Source organism: Aphis gossypii, chromosome 3, assembly GCF_020184175.1.
Source record: "Aphis gossypii isolate Hap1 chromosome 3, ASM2018417v2, whole genome shotgun sequence".
Taxonomy (NCBI): Eukaryota; Metazoa; Arthropoda; class Insecta; order Hemiptera; family Aphididae; genus Aphis; species Aphis gossypii.
The window spans coordinates 39,637,904-39,656,244 of NC_065532.1; the positions used below are offsets into that span (position 1 = coordinate 39,637,904).

An 18,341-nucleotide genomic window follows, 5' to 3' on the forward strand; every position below is an offset into this window, starting at 1 on the left:
TTATTTGGTTTGATATAATTTTTGTACAACTTGAGAATTTAAAAATGATTGAGAATTTTTTTTATAATTTTATTAGTTGCATGTATGGAAGTTCGTTAGAATGGACTTCAAAGAAAATAGTTCTGAGAATAGATAGTTAAATTTACATTCTATATATATTTTCTTAACTTCTATATGACAGTTATTATTGTTATTAAAAACCTCAACGAATGTCGAGAAACTCAGAAAAACTGGCAAATGCAAATAACTGCAATCACTGTAAATATCACAACATAGCAATTATTATGCTATGATAGATGTTTACAGTATAATGTTTTATTACCATAAGACAATATATTATAACATGTTGCAAAGGTTTTTCTTTCTTAATTTATATGTCACGACAGTACCATACCATATACTTACTATAAATTATAATAATATAGGAGTACAAAATCATTGTCAGTGAATATTTAATACAATATTATACACTAACGCTATATAGTCTATAATAAATAATTCTGAAATATTATAATACGAATAGACGACATTATAATTTATAATAGTATTGTTATTGTAAAATTTTCGACAAGAAACTGTGGCGTTCTAGACGCGTGCATTACTATAATATATTTTATCTACGTAAAACGTTCAGAAATATATCCTTTATGGGTCCAGCGTAGGTACTTATACCTTATATGGATAATACTACTAACACTCCTCGGCAAAGACGTTTCGAAAATTTGCCTTATAAGAAAAATCAGTAATTATAAGAACGGGCTGTTATTATTATTAAAGCGTATCAAATTAAAATATGCTTTATAGTTTATACATATATATGTATATATACACGGATTTCGTTTTAAAAAAACCGGCTACCGGCTACTACTCTATGCGCGTGTGCTTGATAATAAACATAATAATAATATGATATGAAAACAATGACTTGTAAAGGACAATGAACAGATAATAGGCACTTTATACATTATATAGGCTTCGGGTAAGTATATACTTTATAATTTTTCGAATACACATGACGCCAAGTAATATAATATATATATATAGGATCTTCACACATAAATACATGTACGTTTCAAGGGCGCGCGTACCTAATTATTACAATTTATATCATACCGCACACACGCCGGCCGTATGCCGTAATAATGAAAACATAATATTACAGTGTACCTATATAATTATAATTATCATATAAACACATAATATCTGACATTTCAAAACTGTAACCCATTATATACGGTGAAACGCGCGACACACATCACCGTTATAATATATATCCGTCATTGGGACCCGTTAGAAAATTATTTACGTACCTCTTATTCGAACACGATTTTTTCTTTATGTTTAGTAATGCCTGACCGACAATTTTCTCAATTTTTCAAGAGAAAAACGACCGTCCACAGCGTACAACGGAAAACGCGTTAGACGGGATTTCGACGAGATTATTTCGGCGCGTTACAAATTCGAATACGATGGGCCGGAGACGTTCGAATCGCAATCGCCAAAAACGTACGTTTCAGGTATCCTGCACGAGCTGATATTTAAGTACTTGCAAGTATATAGACGTTTGTCGACAGCGATTCTATATGGGCGCAACGAACTCGGCGTGATCCACGACGATCAGCGTGAGACCTTATATAGTCATAATTCAACAATTATAATATAATACGAATTCAGTAGCCAAAAATCGACGACCGTGTGATGTGCATTATATATACACCTACCCATAATACAATAACGATAATAATAATATACAACAGCGGCACCAGTATTATTAAATGTATATGTGTGTACATCCGTCGCAGTCGTCGTCGGTCTGCTGTTGCCTGTTGCTGCTGCTGCTGCTGCTGCTGCTGCTGCCGCTGCTGGCACGGCACCAAGACGCAAAAGTACAAAACCAATATACGCCGTACGTGTATCATATCCTACCTGTACACACATAATGTTATAGACGACGAGATCTGCCGACGTTGTAATATTATTTTCTTGGACCAGGTCCAAACCCGCGACGTGTACTTTTCGTTTAACACGTTTTATCGGGATCCCGTGCATCGCACCGTTCGTTCGTCCGCTCGACCTTACATCTCCGATGTCTGCAGCAGCAGCAGCAGCCGCCGCGCACGGCGAATTAAACGTTTGTAGGTACATACGATTTATATACGACACACGCGATATACCCACGACACGACTTATACACCCATGTATATTATGTATATACACGATGAAATTATGGTTTCTACGTCGCCGTGCAGCGAAGCACCGGTAGACAAATTACGTGCCGGCGTAGATGCTGTATATCTATATGTACGTATGCGTTCTGCAAGTGCATTTGTACAGAGTGTTTGTGTAGCGGAGTGGTCGACGTACGCGATGACATTGTTATTACATTGTTTTTTCACACTGTTTTCCAATGTTGTTGTATTATTTATCGGCTAGAAAACGATAAATTTTGCGTTTTTTAAAAATCAATAAAAACCGACAGCTTATATAAAACTAATTATTTTTAAATAAAAAAATTCTAAGGCTTAATAGACGTATGCGAGTGCTAATAGAACATTGTACATTATATGTACATACGTATGTTGTATATGTATTTCAACGATTCATAAACGGGAGGATAAGACATAAGCGTAAAAATACTGCAGACACTCTGTATAATATGTATATGCACTTGACCGTCGCAATATATAAATACGAATTACAGGCCTCCGCATTGGCGTGCGGTTCTTGTCCATCGTCTTTCATTCTGAACGAAAGATTGCACCATAAAAACGATAACGACGCGGTTATTTTAATATAAGTATTGTTAACTGGCAATATCGACATTAAAATAACATAATAATTTATAGAACTACGATGAACTAGTTTTCTTTGAGATTTTTGAAATATCGTCGGAGCACACAAAAAATGGTTCGATTTCCATTTCAGACTTTATCATTATACACACATTAAATATAAACGGCGTCCTGGTGTCCGTGAGCCCCAATTACAATTTTATTAACGTTTATATATCATAATTTATTAAAGTATTTTATAAATGACTTAATCACCTCCGGTCTCATTGTATACATTTTCAAGCAATAAATGCTTTCATTAGCTGCAGTAACAATAGTGCTATAGATCAACGGTACTTATATATACATGTGTATATTATATACAGGTATTTACAGACCAGCAATTACGGCTACAATAGACGGGAAAATGTATTTCGTTGGCAAATGGTGAAAATATTATTACCGACCGATTAGTTATGTTTTTAGAAAAATAAAAACGATTTTCAATTTATTATGATTTATATATTCCAAACAATGAAAATCTTTCACCGTTTGACCACAGAAATTTTAAGACATGTCATTTTATGCAAAAACTAAAGTATCGTTTAAAATCATCGTAATAGTATTATTATTTTGCGAATCGTACATTATGAAAATTAAAAGAACCAAATCGCGAATAACTCGTGTGCGTAACTCCACGACATGTTAATTTATTGCAATAATCGAAAATTACAATAGGTTTCACGTGATTTTACTTCTAGGATTAGAGTTTATTACATTTGTGTAGCTCGATATCTTGAGAGATTAAATTTTTGAAAAATGTAGTAGTATTCAAATCACATAAGTTAGTTGTATTACCCATTTAAACTTTCTAATTAAATCGGACAGTTTATTCTTACACAAAAACGGATCACAGAGTTTTACTTTTATTATAATATTACAATATTATTATAAACCTTCTGTGGGTTGTGTAAAACGTGAAAGTTTGTGTGTGTGCGTTTTTTTTAAGTGTAATTTGCGATGTACCTATTTATAATATTACATTGACTAAGTACGAAATTCGATAAATTATAATATAAATTATGTATGAACATATATTTTTTTAAACTCAATACTAATTAGTTTGTAGCCATTATTATAGTATTAATATTATATATAAATAAAATAAAGACGTCTTATTGGCAAACGTCGGACCGCAAGAAATCCTCACGTGATGTAGCCGCTGTATTATCATCACGAACGAGATGAATAAATGGACAAAAAATAACCATTAACGATTATTGCGTGTGTACTACCAACGATTACCTATATACAATATACATATTATATATATAAAATAGATACCTATTATATGTACGTGTTGTTATGTGTTGCTCAACATTTAACTATATTATCAAATTGGTCAAGGAATCGCTGACGAGGTGATTCGCTCGTCAATTATTATTATTATTATATTATAGTATTGCTAGTATTGCGACGTGTATTATCGATGGCTGTATAATTGACGTATATAATATTATCATTGATGTATCAATTGTATCATGATAATATATGACCAATATTATTTAAAAGTGGAAAAATATCGGATTTTACCCTATAATCGTTATACACTTATCAACAAGAGTTTTTCATTAGTTATACTACTATATATTTTTTTATAATATTATACGGTAGTTAAAATATTATGTTAATTTATTGGAAAGTCAGTAACCTCCTAGACTTCATAAATAATAATATTATATAGTATGAATATTTTAATGATTTTTTTTTTAAATTCAATATGGGATATATCGCTCCCATTTACCATGATTAACAAAATATAATTACGTATAACACCTATCATTAAAAGTTCTGGGCTGCATACTGATTATGGAAAATATCATAATTTTCGTTATTTTTGTGAATGTACTATAACTAATATAAGTGTGTACCTATTAATGTATCCATTAAGCTGTATGGTAGGTAAAATATATACTTTTGTTAATGGAAAAAGAAAATAATTATTTCTGTTATAAAAACAAGTTAAAAATATGGCAATTTTATAAAAGTACCTACCCTAAAAAAGAAGCACAGGCCACAGATTGGACTAGTTTTTAAATACAGAATATCTTATTAAATGCAAATAGATCTATTTGTAATTATACACAAAAGTTATTTTGATTATTTTCATATAATATAAAAATGTATCGAATATCGATGTATTTTATGTGACATGTGAGTGTACAATACGTATTATGTAAGTCTTATACAACCACCGATAGATATGTCTTCTAAACGATTTAATCAGTACGTGGGCAGCGTCAATTCGACGTACGAATATAATACATTAAAACATGTAAAAAAGTAAATAAATACACTAACGTTTATCATTATTTTTTTTTCAGGAAACTGTTTATAGATACTAAATATCTACAATATTTTATGTAATAATGAAATCATTATTGTATTATGAAATCGTATAGACGCCGCGGAAAGAATTTCTTTCGCAGTGTCGTGTGCGCGCATTGTCGATCACGTGGTATACAAAAACAAAATTCGAAGTCGAAATTACATTATTGTTATATTTTTTTGTTCGATTGGATAATAATATGATTAATTGCAATCCGCGGACTGCACGTGTGATACGGATAAACGATCTCTCTACGCATTAGAATCTAATCGCATCGATACGGCGGTGATTGAATCTGGACGGACGAAGAGAAATTGAAGAAAACGCACGAAAATTAGCGGACTAAGATGCGGGGGTGGGGTGGGGGTAAAAAAATTCGATTTTCCAACTAATCGAGTGTATAGTTGATAAAGATTTGATTTATGATGGTATGTACAACGCTAGCAACAATAATAATACTATGACACGTATATACATGATATAATATGGCGGACAAACGGACTCGAAAAGCGGTGGCGAGACACGAATACTTGGCGTATACTTACGTATTACACTTCAACACGTTGCGGCGACGCCCTTTATGCCGATACACATACATACCACCAGCGGCTCACGAATTCGAAAACCGTATTACACAAACTCCGTGTCGTCGACTTTATATCTTTGTGTTGTTATTATTTATACACAATACGATTTACAACTGCAGCAGCGGCATTACACCGAGCCAGTTTAATATATGCGTGCAGTGTAATGTGTACCTTTTATACCTATAATGCGGTTGGTGGGTATCTAATGTATAGTATATATAAGACGAGATAATATAATTATATTATTATTATTATTATTATATCAGTCGTACACACGAATATAATCACAACAATCATGACCGTAATATAATATAATGTGGCGCGTGCGTTTTTTTTTCGACCGCCGCCGCCGTCGTCCACCTGTTGCTTTCACTCTCTCGCGCCGCCGACGCCTTCGCCCGGTGCGCTTATACCTCTACCTATACGTCCGAGAAACGTACACATATACATACAGTCGTCGACGTTTTTACTTTCTAGCTGCTATATACATATAATAACACTAACATAATATCATATTATAGCAGCAGCAGCAACATTAACGCCGTCTGGAGGGCACACACGCTTTTGACCATCACGATCGCCTTCAAGGTCGTCCCGCCGTACCGCGCGATCTCACGTAATATGTAATATTGTACATAGATAAGTGATAATATATACACGTATGCACACACGACGCTGCAGCAGTCATACCGCGAATAGAGAAATGCGCGTGGCACTTCCGATTTCATAACTATAGTTCGACTCACGGTGTTGCAGGTGATAGTAAAATTTCTTCCTAGACGATGACAGTTATTATATACACTACGCGTTATTATTGCTATACAATGGTAGCCGGATTCGGGGGCGTCCGCTCGGGTAGAAAAACCCGCGGCGGAAAACCTGTCGCCCCCATCGATCGTGCTGCGCTTCTGAGACATTATTATATTATATTATTATTATCTGAAAACCATCGCGGCAAACCGGTCGGTCTCTTGTCGTGTCAGGATATTGTTATAAAACATACACGCCTGTGTTTATACCTATTATTTTTTTCTTCGTCTTTTTTTTTTGCTGCAAGTCATCCGTTTTTCTCTCTGCGAATAAATTATATTATTTAATGCAGCAGCAGCAGTAGAAGCATCTGCAGTTAGCCGTTTTCTTGTAATCTCATTGCCGCCGAAGAGTGAAGCGAGTACAGAGCTAATGAAGAACGTGTTTATTATAATAGTGTTCGAGAGTTGTGATAATCGGGGCTCGCGGCGCGGTACACGCGGTATTCACCGTGTCCACTGCTTAAAGTACATGCATGGAAATAAAACGAATTGCTTGAATCTGCATGAAAGACGATTATTGGTATATATACTTTGATAGCAAACAGAGTTTTCGAAAAAAATATATCGTTCCACTCCAATGATATAATTTCTCAAATGTTTTTATCCCTCCGCGGTCGTAACAATAATATATTACATAAATACAGATTTTTAACAGAAAATTAAATACATCTCTCATATATCAGGTGACAGGTACCTATAATATTCATTGAAGATGTCAAGACTTTGAAAAATACTAACACATATCTACACACTTAATTACAAATTTCTGTTTGTTTTATAGGCCTCGGACATTAAGAACGCTTGCCTAGTCTTGAAACATAAATCGAGTCTTGCAGAGGGCCGTGCTTAAAAACCTCCCATTTTCGTATAGATTCTATTTTATAGAACACGGCAGAGAAAGAAAATTATTCGTCATCGTCTCGTGTGCAATGAGATTATCGCTGTGACACGCGATTTATCCATGATTATGTTTGTTTATACCGCGAAACTACGATTTCGACGAACGTAGAAATTCTCATACGCGGCGTAAACATTCAAAACTGGATTTGTTGATAACCGAAAAAAACAAACTGAAACGGGAACCGGTAATGAAAACTGGAAGACAATTCCAGTTTCAAAGTTCAGACGACACTTCATTATTCGATCGGTGATTGTTTTTTCTTTTTATTGCATTAAAGAGAAAATATAGTATAGCAATTGAAATCGAAATCCGCACGGTTGAAACTGTGTATTATGTATCGTCACCACAGTCGATTATATCATTGCGCGCTCTTTGCAGTGCGCACGCGCGTTATACCGTACAATAAGTTCGAGACCATAAATGAGTACCTACAACATACTATGTTAACATACACAAACGCATGTCTTTGTCACTTAAACAGAATGTCCCGAGTCCCACGAGAATAATATTATATTTAATGAAGTCTGAATAAATCATCTCAAAATTCCTCAAAGAACTTAAGTCAATCATTAGCTATACGACTCTTATTAAAAACATTATCTTTCGTCATCTATTATTTCCATTTCATATAATAATAATAACACCTTTCATCATTGTATTATCTAGTCAACTATTATTGTCATGTAATACAGTGTATTAAAATAATACTTTATCTATATTATACATATTATATTTGTATTAGCATTCGTTGAAGTATAACAGTTATAAATTGATTTCTCGATAAATTAAAAACAAAGCTTTCAACTGTTCCCGACACCGTTTTAGCTTATATAATAAAATGATATAATATTACATACCTAGTGATTTATATTAATTGTGCCATGTGCCCATGTCCTCACCAAAAAAACGCCTTTCAGGTGCAAGTGCAGTATAAATATAATTTTAATGTGTGTTAGTTTTTGTTCGTGCTGTTGAGTAGATTTTAATAGTTTTGGGCCATACATTTATTTTAATATAAAATTGAAATATTTTCATTTTTAAGCATAATTGTAATAGTTGTTATTTCTTGACAAACTTTTGTGTGGGTAAACGGTAATAACATTTTATTATTTAATATACTGTATCGTTTTCGATAGGATCGTGCACGGTTGTTGCAGATGATAATATTTTGCGCCAGCCAGAACCGATCGCAAACATTATAATAGTGTTATGCAATACATAAAATGCTCATATAAAATCGCTTCGTTGAATGTATTTACCAGATATGTGCACAAGTGCTTTTTTGCGTTTCTCGCTTCTCGCGGCGTTTCGATTGCCGAGGTGAAAGTTACGTGCGCGGAGACTTGAATTCGTCTGAAAACCTTAAAATGAGTATGCGCGTGTGAATATACTATAACATAAACAAAACGATAATGCGCATTATAATCAGACACTATCATCACATATCTCTTTGATAGTTATATTTCAGCGTGTGCGATCTCGCATACCAATGTCATAGCACACTATAATAATATAGTCTCTATTTTGCTGATGGAAAATATAGAGCGAAGTACGAACGTATAATACTATAATGAGTTGTAATAATAACAATATTATGATCATATTGTGTTTTATAGCTACTGCTCTTGTGATTTTTTTTATCCAAATAATCTTTTTATAATATAAAGTTTAGTGGACTTTGATATAGCTGATAATATCAAAAAGCTGCAATTCCAGCCAGATGGAATTGATATGTGAAATCCTCGATGTCGGTTCTGCGCTCCAACAGGTGTACTGTAATCTTATCAGTTATAATATAATAATAACATGTATATTACATAGTATTTTTGTGATCCTCTTACATCGTAACTGTTTATGCACACTGCGGTAGCGGTCATAAACGAAACGTTGTATGTGCCCTTAATTTTTATGACCCGAACTGCGTATTATATGTAGTATTATAATACACATATTGCACATACTATTTTTGTATTGACTCTGCAATGTATATTTATTTGATTAACAACATGTATATAGATACAATATATATACGTTGCATGGTTTATAAGCACTATGTTGCTGTGCCGACTTCACTACAACACAACACTGCTTCGTTATAGTCATTACAGGCATAATAAATATATAGATAATCGTAAAGACTTATCTACGCTGGGGAGAGATTACGAAAATCACAAATTCGGATGGACGTCTATTGCAATGATGAAATTCGACACAGAGTCAATTCGTGGGATCTTGCGTGATTAGTTAAATGTCGAACTTTTTTGGTGTATTGGACAATTGATAATGGACAGTTACAACTTTATGTGAACTCCATCGTTCAACAGTCGACGTATTTTCGTCTTATATAGTAGATACCTATATAAATGTCAAATAATATTGGTATTGTGTTATATGGAGTTAGGCGTGGGGGTTTACGCTTCTCATGGGCCCCGAGGTCGGCGGCCCATTTGTGCTTTGTATACTACACAATCTGCAAAATGTCATATTATACTATCATTATTATCGCCGTTGTCATTATTCCGCTTCTCGGCGGACAATACAAAGGATATCGTTTTATCAACCGTGAAACGCCATATAGCTCTTGGCAGCGCAGTCGCGCCGGCATAAGGTCGTTTCCCACAAGGACAAGGTGGCCACAAACCTTTCGCACAACGTCTATCACAACCCGCGTAACTACAATATTGTACAACCTAAACTATTCTTATACGCATGATACGGCTATTAATTGCCCGGTAATTATATCGGTACACAAGCTACCGGGCGAGTTCACACACCGACGATAATATTGTTATATACAACTGCAGCAACGTCATATTGTACGCATTGTTCGGCTTTCGTCAGCAAGGTTAAACGGATTTGAACCAACGGGGGAGAGGAGAGACATTAAAAATAATAAACCGTTCCCTTCAACCAAAAACACCGATAAAACACTGACCCTTACAACGTTCGTGTTACACAACATTATCGATACGCGTGTAGATACATGTATTGCATATATTGTAATATTATTATTACACGTTATTGACTAAATGACAATATATCTCTCGACTTTTTAATTTAACACAAAAGATATATGTGTTAGATTAACTGATTTTTATAAATTTGTCAAAAAATATTGTAGTTCGTACGCCAAACGATAGTGAGAAAAAAAATCAAGAACAAAATCGAAAATCGTAACGATGATGTACTAATATTATAAACACGAGCATAGGAAAACAAAATATTATACATATAGGTACATATTATGTGTATAATATGACCGTCAGCTAGTTATTATTTAACGCGTTTATTTTTTAAGTCTGCAGTTGGAAACGGTCGCAAAACCAGTTGTACGACGTAGGATAATAATATATAACTTTTATAAATTGTATTAGAAAGTGCCTCTATACCTATAAATGATTTTTTGAACAACCATAATTATTTATTATTGTTTTACACTGGGCTGTTACATATTATACAGACCCATATATTAATGACTGCCTTCGGAGAATATATTATTATGACGAAGGACGATTTAACCCGCGAAAATCCCATTTGCCGTTTTGGGCTAAAACGACATAACAATATATATAAAAAAAGTATTAATTACACTTTATATGGTGATATTTTTTTTACTTTAATCACAAATCGATGATTATACATCCTTAGATGGTGTAGTGAATTCGGCTTTAGTCTTTTCTTCAGTATAATATTAGTATGACGAAATTATTTTGCTTTCTATTTATATACCTAGTACAATTTTTTAACTGGCATTTTATTTTATCACGATAATTTTTTTTATGTATGAATACAAGTATTTATTAGCAAAATATTTTCAGGTAATATATGTATAAAATAACGAACATTAAGCGCTGAGTCTTAATCATTAATTATTTATGAACAATCTAAAGTTTGGATGAACGGAATGGAAAACGAAAACCATGCGGTGTATACCGACTGTACACTCTATAGATATCATATTAGTACATATCTCAATTCTCAGAAGTTTGTTCACATTCCAAAAATAATTTTATACTAATTGATGCTTTAAAAAAAAAAAAATAACAAAAAATCCCGAAATCGAAATGTTCGCATACTACAAATTGTCGAAATCGAGATGCAAAAAAAAAGTCAATCGCAATGTAACCGCAAATGTGTAATATTTCATCGTACTAATTACTATTGTTTGAAATTCGACGTAAATACATAATATATATATATATTATATATAGTATATTTGTAGTAAATAATTAGTTTATTATTTATTATTATTGTTTTTTTTTCTTCCGCTTGTGAGAATGATCAGGATTTTACTAACCATTATAATTAGTTTCGTCATAAAAATATTACACGTATTAAAAAAATATAAAAAACGATTGCATCGTTCGACATCCGCGCCGATATCCGTTTGCGTGCGTAACAGCCGACGACCCGTAACTCGCTAGACTGCACTGCGGGCTGTCACTGGCGCGGTTACAAGAGCGCGCGAAAATAACGATAGATACAAATAATAATATTATTATGAAGTAATACAAGTTCGCCGGTAGACAATGTTATTATTATTATTATTATTATTTGTTATTGTTAGAAACCGCTGCCGCTCCGCCGGACACCATCGCGGTTGACACATATTGTTAAACCCACACCCGCAGCGTTGGTGGTGGCGCAAAAACATTTTTCTGTCCACTTTATCCTCGCCAAAGCTCACGACATCATGATTGATTTTGCATAATAAGTAGATTACACCACTACGATACGCGTATTATGATTATCTATATAATTTAGGATATATGTGTTGCGCCGAAGATCTATACTTCACTAGTCCAGATCTCACAATACACATACTATTATAAGTGATTGTTTTTAACACTTGTTATTTTTAAATTGAAATTTTATTTTTGTAAATATTTAAGTAACTACAACTATAGGTACATTTATAAATCATCTTTTATTTTGTCACATTCTTCACTTATATTTTTTGGTAAACCATGCATTTTGGACTTAATATTTTTGTGAAAATATTGATAATGTGTATGCATATCAAAATATTATATTGAAATAGTACCTACTGTTTTTATTTATAAGCTCTTAAAATTTAATTAAAATTTATTTTTTCTATTTTATTAAATTATACGATTGCACCCATCCAATAGTATTAAATTTCTAGTATCTAATATGTATAGTATGAAAAAAACAGTAAACAATATTAACAACAATGTGACAAAATAAAATAAAAATTTTCACCGCTTTGTCGCTGCTATTATAACATGGCGCGTGCCACGGACATCACGATGTAATAATAATTTTACCTTATATAATAATTAGGGCGCGGATTTTAATGCTCTAAAAAATAAGAAAAATTCCATTTCAAAACCTCATTTAATAACGTAATAACAAAATAACGAAATGCTGTAAAATATCGAAAATTTGAAATAAAAGTTTTATATTCTTTATAAATTAAATTATATCCTAGCTTTTTATAGCAATAGACGAGTGATATTATGTTGAGTAAGGAGTGAATTTATAGTTTACAAAGACATCGAAATAATTGTAAAATGTACAAGAATATAAAAAAAGATTTAAAAAAAATGAGATCGAGTTGGTTTTTCAGTAAAAAAAAGCAAAGCACAGACGCGCGGTTTAACGAATTGGTAAGGATTCAAATATGTAATAGCAGGTTTAATATAGATCATACCGTATGTTATATTATACGAAATTGTTACTCGTTTTCGGCGTTTTCAGCTCGACCGATACATAGCCGAAGCTACAGTAATAGATCACATAACAATACTGTCGATTTGCGTAAATGCGCTTGACAAACTAACCTTTGGTTTTAGCGGCGTAACACTCGAGTGATCGCCGGGTGGATATTCGGTATTTATCGTCAGCGGCAGCGGTCTAAGGTTGGCTAGGCATTTGGGTTGTAAATTACGACAGCGTTAGGCTCTATGCAGTCGACAATCCTTCGCGACAAATATATATATAAATATAATAATACATAAATAAATGTGCGTGTGTGGGTAACGGTCCGGGGCCACTCTCGTTAAGTCTAAGCTACGGCTGTGCACGCAGATATACATCATAATATTATACAATGGTAATAATAATAACAATAATAATAATAATAATCACATTGTGTAAGCGCATAATCATTACATCCGCCGCCGTCACATGGTCTGACGTTGACGGTAATAATATTTTAAGCATTTGTCCGGATTGGTTAATTATATTATTATAATAATTGTTTTGATTTGACAGTATAAAAGCTGCGATATTATATATAATATATACAGGTATTAAAATTTATAACTTTGTTTTGTGAGCGATTTTTACGTTAATTTTCCGAGGACAGTGCCAGGGACGGACGATATGGTTTTGCATTATGTAATCGAGAGTTGTAAGCCGAACGAAGTAATAAAAGAATTTCGAAAATTTTTTTTAAAAATATTGCACGCTAACCGTGCATATCCGTTTTACACAGTGTCAATAATATTGTTACAAACGCGTGTATGTAAGCACTATATATGTTATACTCGATACAATATACCGCAACGAGCAATGATCTTGCGCGGTCGCAAACATAAATTATATAATATTCCATAGCTTTAAAAGTATATAATAAATGTTAATGGATTTTACATGGTGTGTCAAAACAGTTGGCCCGATACATGCGTATATTTATGTACAGACAGATCGATAATAATTTATATAGACATGGATATTATATATACCTATATATAAATGGATATTATATTATTTTTCGATTATTTCTTGAACACAATAATAACGTATGTAGTATGTATAATATACTATATGTATGTGTGTAAAATACTTCAAATCGGCGACCAAACAATTATCGTACAATAATTCGTAGGACACAACACCATATTCATTGCGAAATCGGTAGCGCACGGCAATTTATACAAGAATGTCCGCGTGTACCTATACCATATTATATAGGTACCTATATTAATGTTATGTCCGCTGCAGTGCGATTACATTATTTGGATCAAGGTGAACGGTCGTCGTCGTGATCACATGCCGCCCTCCCCTCCCTCTCGAAATCTTACCCCCGTCCAGTTACGGACCTGAAATATAGTAATATTTTGTACACACTTCCACGCGGGGACTTCCTGCATGTAGATTTCGTTGCGAAATTTTCGGACACGGCGACGTAGAATGAACGATTTTTTAAAATCATAACTATATAACTACTCGTTAGATTTCATAACGTGCGACTGACGCACAGTTTCATTCGAATTTTTACATAAACATGAAAATCAAAATATTAAGAATAATATGCAATATATATAGAGGCTTAATATACGGACTTCAACTCAATCCAGATGACCGCAAATAGGCGATCAACCGTTAAAACTACGACGCGTTGTATTATTATATACTCGTATAATATATTATATCTAAAATGAATAATTAGTTTTTTTTCTACTGGTTGGTTGTTTGTTTTTTTTCGAGGAAACGTTTGTGCGTGTGATAAATTCAAACAATATACATGTACCTATACACCAAAATCTAGGTTTTTATTATTATAATTCCGTTTTACTTTCCCTTGGTGCGCGACGGTGGCTTAAACGCGCATTAAAGCAGCAATTGCAGTTCAGTGGAGATAATTAAATTTGTCCGTCCGATTCGATTTCGATATACCTATAAAACCTGACCATATATGTGACTTTCCCGATAAAATGTTTTCACCGGTCTAACTATACAAATACTACGAGTAGTGTGTATGTAAATGATATTATTGTCGTACGCATGTATAATACGAGTCACGCGAAATTCGATCCACTGATAAAAGATCTGAGTGCCGGGTATGAAAAATCATCACCAATGGTTTGGGAAATTCGGTTGTCGATTTCGTTACAAAACAAAATGGCGAGTCCTCCGGAGATTTGCCCGCGAGGGTTAGGTTAGGTTAGGTTAACCCGGCGAGGAGTTTTTTTCGCGTTGTCCACGGGGCTATAATAAAATAATAGTAACCACGAAGCCCTTCAGTTGTTTCCAACTGAAAATAAGCCAACGGATGACGATTATACTGAATTTTGTGACTATAAAGTCACGAGATTAGACTTAAACGTGCGTAACTGAAATTAATGACAAACTCCAGCGATAGTTACACACAGTGACGACGTTTTCGGTCGTCATTACTATTATTGTCGTAATTCTTTTTTTTATCGAACGCACTCATGACATTATCGTTCTTAGTAGTCGTTACGAAATATTATTATTATTTTTTTTACCAAATACAAATATGATTTCTCCGCTTTGTCCAACCACAATGACCGTTGATACATTTTCTCCCACACTATAACATATTTCTCCCGTATATATTATTATTTCCTTGTTCGCCCACCGTGTTTACTTTCTTCCGAATGGTTTTTGTCGACGCGTACAACAGTACCTATATACGCACACACCGGGCGCCGGGTAAGACGTATTATATTGAAGTTTTAATGGATAATCTCATGATATTATTATAATTTATAATCACTAGTGATTCTATAGTGTTGCATATGAATCTATCAGAAAAACAACTATTCATCATCCGACTTGATTTTTAAATGGAAACGATTACGATGATTTAATTTGTGGATTGCTTCCAATGCTTTAAACGCTTTGCGCTGTAGTGGTCACCCTAGCTAAGTTGTTTTTCTTAATCTCCCTTCAAGTAACGTTCTATATTGTATCTCCTACGCGTTTTTTCAAAGTAAAAACCTTAAGGTTCAACTCTTATTCATTCGTTAAAATCTCTATAAACGGTTCACGTAAAACACTAAAATATTATTTACCAACATAAACCTGACGTATACTTTAGTAAAGAGATTTGATCATTAATATTATATACGCCATATACGTTTCCAAGGGCCCGGAGGTTGGAGGAAAAAGTCGAGTATAAGATGAGCGACAGTGTTACTTGTCGGGCGGCGCTTACGTATACGTACACGTGTAAATTCACTTTCATATTTCACGTACGGGGAAAAAAAACATTGCGCGCGCCTTTCTATATACGTTCGAAACAACAACTTTTGCGCCACACAGTATCGTTACGTAAAACTCGTCTGAAAACTAGTATAATGTGTACGTCGTATAATATTATATTGCGATCGGTTTCGATTTCGCTCGAAATCCGTAGTCCGTAGTCTGTACAGACTAAATCACAAATATAAACCTATACCATATACAATATATATTAATAATATGTCGAGTATACCGACTGCACTAATATTAGACGTAAAAATACGAGTAAAAACGTTTCGGACCTTATATAAGTGGATTTTGGATAAAACATGTGTGCAGGTACTTACTCGTTTGACAGTGGCCGCGGAGAAACGGGAACGAAATCCAAAACGATTGCAGGAACCGTCGATCTTCTCGTTGTTGGCGCGTAAAACAAAACACAGGACTTCGGCGCGATTCAGTGAACGAAAGATGGTATCGACGAGAATGAAAAAAAATTTTCTTTAAAAAGTATAAAACACGTTCACGTCTATGGACCACGGGGACCCAAAATGTTCAAACGATAAAAGTTCAGAATTTAAATAAAATTCACGAACGATGCGATATGACTGTAGTACGCACCGTGTGGACTGCTTTCACTGGTCCTCGGACACTTCAATATTCGCGCAATTCGACGGCCCCGACGCTTTAGTATACAATAATAATATTATAAAGTGTATACATGAGATATAAAATATTTATAAAATCGACGATTGTATGTTTATCTAAAGTCGGGGACTCGACGAGCACTACTCGTCGTCAACTCGCGATGACTACTGACCGTGCAGCCGGTATAATGATATATCGATGTGAGGTCCCCCGGGCGTCGCGCTCGTCCGTGTCGTGTTCCCTCGACGAACCTACTGCTATAGCCGCCGCCGTTGTTGTCTCCGTGGTTGCTGCTGCTTAGGCTGCCGTTGTTGCCCCGTACGCGTACAGTGTGCTCGCGTGGTCATCGGTCTCTCCCACTCTCCTCCCTCCCCTGTCACGCACGGTCTTTCTCCCCCCTCTCATTATCTCACTCTCACTCGTATCTCCTTCTTTTGATGCCCAGCTCCCACCGCGGAAAGTGGTGTATTGTATTATTCGTATATGTGTGTGTGCTCGCAATAGGTGTATACGTAAGTCCCGTGCTACTCTCAACGAATTCGCGATTTTCCACGATCCATCAAATTCGATTAATTATGAGATACTTAACTGCTCGCGACCATGATTTTATATATATTATATATATTTTATATTTATAGAAGCACGGCTTAATAATAATTTTAGTCTGCGATCACCGCCCATATACCATAATAGTTATATAGTATTCAAATTTATATAAGCGCCGACCGGTGGCAATTCATTTGAATCATTTGATGATTTTCGGTTTGTGAAATTAAATTTTTGACTATTTCCCGATTTTTTTAGGCTTTGTATCGTACATATTTATACGCAAACGATTGGAAAATAGAGAAGAATTTTTTTCCAAATTAAACCAAAATATTAATTGTAGGTATTAATGCATTTGAATTTTAAAAATATTATTAATATTAATACCGCATTATTAAGCCATCTTATATACATCTTTATACATAAATAAAAAAAATTAGTTTATCCATATTGGACGTGTACCAATAATAAGTACTTAGTTTTTGCAATACTCAAGTCGTGTATAATTAAAACAATAAATACATAGTAGGTACATATAACTAAAAGGGAAAAACATTTCAAAAGCATTCTATAATAATAAATGTTGTAAACGATTGTTATTAGTTGTTACCTCGAAACAAAATGAATATATACACTGTACAAAGTATCACACGTCAACCTTACTTGAAATACTAATCACACGGTGGTTTATTTTAATTATACTCTTTTTATCTATAGCAGTTTTTTATGTTG

The 18,341-nt window shown here is 33.9% G+C and overlaps 1 protein-coding gene across 3 annotated transcripts in view; it reads right to left on the reverse strand.

Moving 5' to 3' along the window:
• Positions 1 to 17,346, reverse strand: part of LOC114132363 (A disintegrin and metalloproteinase with thrombospondin motifs 16) — a 50,099-nt gene extending 32,753 nt beyond the window's left edge. For 2 of the 3 annotated variants that reach the window (XM_050202839.1, XM_050202840.1), the window contains exon 1: positions 16,763 to 17,346. The gene's annotated coding sequence lies outside the window, so the exon portion shown is untranslated. The remainder of the gene's footprint in view (positions 1 to 16,762) is intronic. The other variant, XM_050202841.1, reaches the window with a different exon arrangement.
• Between the last annotated feature and the right edge of the window lie 995 nt (positions 17,347 to 18,341).